Source organism: Dryobates pubescens, chromosome Z (genome assembly GCF_014839835.1).
Source record: "Dryobates pubescens isolate bDryPub1 chromosome Z, bDryPub1.pri, whole genome shotgun sequence".
Lineage (NCBI taxonomy): Eukaryota > Metazoa > Chordata > Aves > Piciformes > Picidae > Dryobates > Dryobates pubescens.
Genome location: NC_071657.1, coordinates 48492750 through 48499023, shown reverse-complemented (window position 1 = coordinate 48499023; position 6274 = coordinate 48492750).

Genomic DNA, 6274 nt, shown 5'->3' with positions numbered 1-6274 from the left:
TAAATTAAAACCTCAAATTTCACAAAATAAAAATGCTCTATCTGTGTTTGACACCTGGGCCCCAGAATAGTCTGTGATCTGTAGGTAATATGCAAGAGCAACCTCAATGACTAGAATTCCTTGTTCTATGAACACCACAGACATGTCTTCCTTTCTATCTGGAAATCTCACCAATGGTGTTTCAAGTCCAAAAGCATTCCTTTCCAACTCATAACAATAAGCAAACACTATCTTGTGCATGCCCAAATCAAATAATTATATTTATGATGAATTTCCAAAGAAGCTGCAAGTGAAAACAGCATCCATGGTTTGCATTCAAGTGATCCTGCTATAGCAAAGGGTTTAACTAGGTGATCTTCAGGTGTCTTTTCCAACCCTTACCATTCTGTAATTGTATAATTCTGTGTTATGTGTTTCACTGTACAAACCAACTTTTAAATTATAATAACAGGAAATTGTTGCTGGAGTATAAGTTTGGTATAACTGCAGCAGCTTGAGCTCTTGACCAAAATTTTATTATGGCTGTGCTTGCTCATGACTGAAAATAGCACATAGCATACTCCACGACTGTAGACTGTCTGCTTTGTGATATTTACTGCTGCTTTCTATCTGATTTTGCTGCTTCTTCCAGTAATATACCCAAATCCAGCTGTAAACATCAGAATTACATGGGTCAGCTATACTTATGGCCTAAGGACTACATCTCTGGTCTGGTTTGGATTGTAGGCATCTCTGTCATCGTCTTTCTCTTATGCTTATCTCTCTCTTTTTTTTTATGTCAAGCAAAGAACAAGCAGTAGACATAGATGTAAGCTCCTCAGGGAGTTCTGATTGCTGAACATTTATTTGGGGGCTGGACTAGATGACCTTTGGAGGTCCCTTCCAACCATAGAATGGTTATTCTGTGAGATGAAAACAGACTCTCACTTACATTATGTAAAAACAATATCAAAAGCAATACTCACCTATGGAGTAGTTCAGAGGTCACAAGCCACAGGATTTTTCCTCCTTTACAAACGTTTTTTTCATTTGTTTCTGGGTACCTTGGGTGATAGCAAAATAATGTGCTGTACCCTGGCAAAACAACATTCTGTCTTTGGGAAGTGCTCTCACTTTTGGAGAGCAAAAATTCAGTTTAACTTCTTCAGGAAAAACAAATACATTTTAGTTACACAGCTTTGACATTGCTTTCAGTTTTTTGATGGGATGTTTGCCTTAAAGATAGGTGCAGAGTCTTTACAAATGTATTAATGTGTATTAATATTTCACTTCATTGTAAAAGCAACATAAGATACTTTTTGTCCCATCTATACCTACGTTCTAGAAATGGATCATTCCTGTTCAGATGTAATAGTGAAAGCAGCTAGTGGCTGCTCTTGTAAGTCTTTGATGCAAAGGTTGCCACAATCCCAGACCACAGTTCATTGGCATGGCAATTTTGGAAGCAATGAGAAGCAAGACATTGCTAGGTTCCACTCTTGGTAAGCACCAGGCTGGCTGGACCAGTGCAGCCTGTGTGAGATCATCTTATAAATGCTATGATTTACCTGAGGCCAAATTAAAAAATGCTTTTCTAAAAGGACTGGGGGAGTACTTTGAACTGGGCTTGATCATGGCTTTGAGTGCTGCTGTCCAGAAGACAGATGAAAACAGAGGCCTGAACTACAGGGCACAGCAAAGAAAAACTCACAGCTGTTGAAGCCCCACCTCCTATAATTACAGCCCTGGAACCTGTCTGTATCTCTGTAATTGCTGTGTTGAGGCAGTCAGCACTTAAAACCCAGTAGCAATGTTCCTTATTGTCCAAGGTACAAAGGCACCATAGAGCATAAGACTTATCTAATGAACACGGATAGTACTGACTCTAAAATATTGAGTACATAACATACTTAACATTGCTTTTGCCAAGTTTTTTCAAGCTACCTACAAATATTAATTTTGTAACATTATGAGACTCCTGTTGGAGCCTAAGTGATGATCATGGTGATTTTTCTGGGTTGCAGTGGAAGCCCAGGGTACTTTAAATTACTTTTCTAAATGCAAGGATGTGAGCCGGGGCTGAGAGTAGCATAAAATCTGCACTTATGATTAAGCCACAGAACTACCCTTTCATAAGCATTACCATGTCATTATAGTGCCTGTCATTAGCAAACATTAAGACTACGTCTGCTAATGCAAGTATTATTCAGTATTGCTAGGGAATGTGATTAGCCTGATGAATTTATATTCCTAAGCCTGTGTGATTCAAGAAATGAAGGGTGTTTCTTGTGGTGAAAGACTAGCCTGGAGCTGTGGGCTGTAATTAATGTTTCTGCCTTAGACTTCCTGGCCATTTAAAACCAGCTTTACAAATGGTTATGCATCCACAGTTTATACTGACTGTAGCTGGAGTTGTGCACACACAAACTGTGACAACCAGGCTCTTAAGATGACAGGATAGCATAGCATAGCATAGCACAGCATAGCATAGCATAGCATAGAATTAACCAAGTTGGAAAAGACCTTTGAGATCATCAAGTCCAACCTACCCCCAACACCATCTAATCAACTAAACCATGACACCAAGTGCCCCATCCAATCTCTTCCTAAACACTTCCAGGAATGGTGACTCCACCACCTCCTTGAGCAGCCCATTCCAATGGCAAATCACTCTTTCTGTGAAGAACCTCTTCCTAACATCCAGCCTGAACCTCCCCTGGTGCAATTTGAGACTGTGTCCCATTATTCTGGTTCTGACTGCCTGGGAGAAGAGACCAGTCCCCACCTGGCTACAACCTCCCTTCAGTTTAGCTGTAGAGAGCAATAAAGTCTCCTCTGAGCCTTCTCTTCTCCAGGCTAAGCAACCCCAACTCCCTCAGCCTCTCCTCACAGGGCTTGTGCTCCAAACCCCTCACCAGCTTTGTTGCCCTTCTCTGGACACATTCCAGCATGTTCTTTCCTAAAGTGAGTGGCCCAGAACTAGACACAATACTCAAGGTGTGGCCTAACCAGTGCTGAGTACAGGGGCAGAATGACTTCCCTGCTCCTGCTGGCTACACTGTTCCTGATACAGGCCAGGATGCCATTGGCCTTCTTGGCCACCTGGGCACACAGCTGGCTCATGATCAGCCTACTATCAACCAGTACCCCCTGGTCCATTTCTACCTGGCCCCTCTCCACCTGGCCCCTCTCCAGCCACTCTGACCCCAGCCTAGGATACCACAATACTACAAAATACAGGCTACCAGACTACTTCAGTAGCACGTTAGTTATCAGTTCCCTCTATTGCTCTTACACACAGAGTGCTTTCATTAACTTGTTTTCCAGTAGTAGTCTGCACTAATTCTATTTCTCTGCTTACTGATTGCAATGGTCTTTCAATACTCTTTGGATTTCAATACTTCCTGTCTTAAAGAATTCAGCTTAATACCTGCCTGGTTTATACTGCTTGAGTTTTTCATACATCCCTCACTGTTTTAATGTTGAATTTTTAAAGTCTTTCCAGTAGAGAAAAGTAATTACTTCTTGGAAAATTTGAAATGTCCATGTGCCTTGTGCCTAGTATATAAAGGGCAGATTAATTCCAAGCTATAAAAATAAATAGCTCTCTTTGTTCTTAAAAGGATTTGGATTAAGCAGAGTTGCTTTGCAAGTACATGACTTCGTAGTATTAAAGTTTGGAAATTAAATAGATAACACATTAAATTCATGTTTAGAAATTACCAGCTTTGGTATTTTCAGCTTAGCTGCTCCTTGATCTTCTACTTAACCACTTTTCCTGCTTGAGATTTATGTATTTTACAGTGGAGGTTATTAATTGAAAAACAGAAGAACTCCAAAATCAAACCCATCACTGGGAGAAGGAAGAGAGCCAGCACAAAAAATTCATTTAGCTAACTGGATAACCCAAGGAGATTATTCAAAGAAGCACGAATAATCACAGCACAGGAGTCTCCAGCTCCTGCACCCTCTGCAATAGCACTGTGACGGCCCTTGTGCTGGGGAATTCTGTAATGCTATGATACCGATTTCCACACAGTTTGGCATGTTTGGTTTTCCTTGAAAGGTCTGGTTTTCCCAGAAAGGTTTTTGAAACCAATGTCTTATTTCCTTTCTATGAACACTAAAAATCTCTGAAAAAAAGGTTTAGTCCTACTACTCTTAGCCAAAATTGCTCACAGATGTTTATGTCAACACTGAACTTAAATGAATACTAACAGTGCTGTCACTTCCACCAAAGATGTGGCTACATCAGATATGTGATGGGGTGTCTTCCAGTTGAAGGTAATGTTGCAAGTATACAAAAGGGAAAGGTATACTCATAATATCAATAGAGCATAGGAGACAACAACAAACATAAAAATGCAGGCACGTTTTTGGAAATTGGCAGGAGGATCCATTAGGATTCAGGAAGGATACATCAGGACGTGAGTGCAACAGCCCTTGATCCGTAGGTTCTTCCACAGCTGGGGTGTGTCATGATGTGCAAAGGTGATGAATGAAGAAAGCAGAGGGTGTAGCTGAATATGGAAACACAGACTGTCAATAACTACAGAAAAAAATGGGCTGAAGTTTAGCAATACTTACATTATGAGGAATAAAACCTACAATTAAAAGGCAGAGGTGAGTGTGTTCTTCAGCACTGAAATGCAGCTCAAGCCTAAATAGGGCTGAGTGCAGTATCAGGTCTTTAGACCATGTGATTATTGCTACACAAAGCAAAATATGTTCTTGTATCATCAAGCTGTGCTACTGCTTTCATACTTTTCTGCATCCTCTCCCCCTTAACTCCTCTGTGAAAGTAGCCAGAAAATATCATGATGCTAGGCATCCTACCCCTTCCATGCAGCTTGCAAAGATCCACTCTAGTGTCATGAATTTTTTCTGATCTTATTTTCACCCTCTGCTCCAACAAACCAACTTTTTTTGAGAATTCTCTTCATATTTAAAGAAGTAATAGGGTATTTTGGCATAAAGCAATGAGAAGGCTGTGGTTGAACTAGTATGTGCAACAGGCGCTTCAGGTTAGCCCAGTATTTCTGCCTCTTTCTTAGTAACAAGCTGTGCTTATGGCAGCTTTGTCCCACTATTCCAGTGGGGCATTCCCAGGTACTCTTAACACAAAAGCAATGTTATAGGCTTAGGGGATAGTGGCTGGAAAGCTGCTAGGCATAAAAGGACCTGGGGGTGCTCATTGATAATCATCTTAACATGAGCCAGCAGTGTGCTTAGGTGGCCAGCAGCATCCTGACCTGTATCAGTAGTAGCATGGCCAGCAGAAGCAGCAAAGTGATTGTGCCGCTATGCTTGTCACTGGTGAGGCAGCAGCTCTAATAGTGTTCAGTTGTGAGCCCCTCACTACAAGACATTAAGGCACTAGAGCGTCCAGAGAACAGCAATAAAGCTGGTGATGGTTCTGAAGAAGTCTTATGAGAAGTGGCCACGGGAACTGTTTGTTTAGTCTGAAGAGGAGGCTGAGGGGAGATCTCATTGCTCCCTCCATCTACTTCAAAGCACAGTGTAGTGAGATGGGTGTTGGTCTCTTCTCCCAAGTGACTAGAAATAACAACAGAGGAAATGGCCTGTTGTTCAAACTGAGCAAACAGGCTGCCCAGTGAGGTGGTGGAGTCACTATTGCAGGTGTTAAGAAAGTATGGACGTGGCACTTCAGCGTTTATTGGGCATGGTGGGGTGCAGTGACAATTTGACCTGATGGTCTTAGAGGTCTTTTTCAACAGTTCTATGATTCTATAATATTCTGCAATTGTACACTGTGGCATTCTTTGTATGCTCCTGAAGAAGCCTCTCCTGGACCAAGCAGAGTGCATCCTTAATCCCACATAGCTAGGAAGAAAGGTGGAGCTCAACAGATACATTTGTTGAAGTGTTTGCACAGGCAGCACATACAAATTGTTATGCATCTCAGGAACGTGGTTCATTGTATTATTAAACACCCTGACAATATCAAAGAAAGGGTTGGCAAGCACTAAGTTTTCACTTTGGTAAGAGAAAATGCAATTTTTCAATAAAGCACAATTAAAGACTTTTTGTACGGCTGCAACAGGCCAAAGTGCATTTTTAATGCCAGGACATTTCGGCTGGGGGGGGTGGTGTGTTTCGGATTTTTTTAACGAGCACTGCTGGGCACTTTCCGGCATCGCAGGCGGGGCTCTGTAGCCACCCTTCTCCCCCGCGACTTGCCCTCCTGCCAGGTAAGCCGCCGCGCGGGCTTGGGGACCAGACACCCGCTGGCAGCGCCCCCTCTTCACTCCCGACAGAAGCCTATCACTTCAGC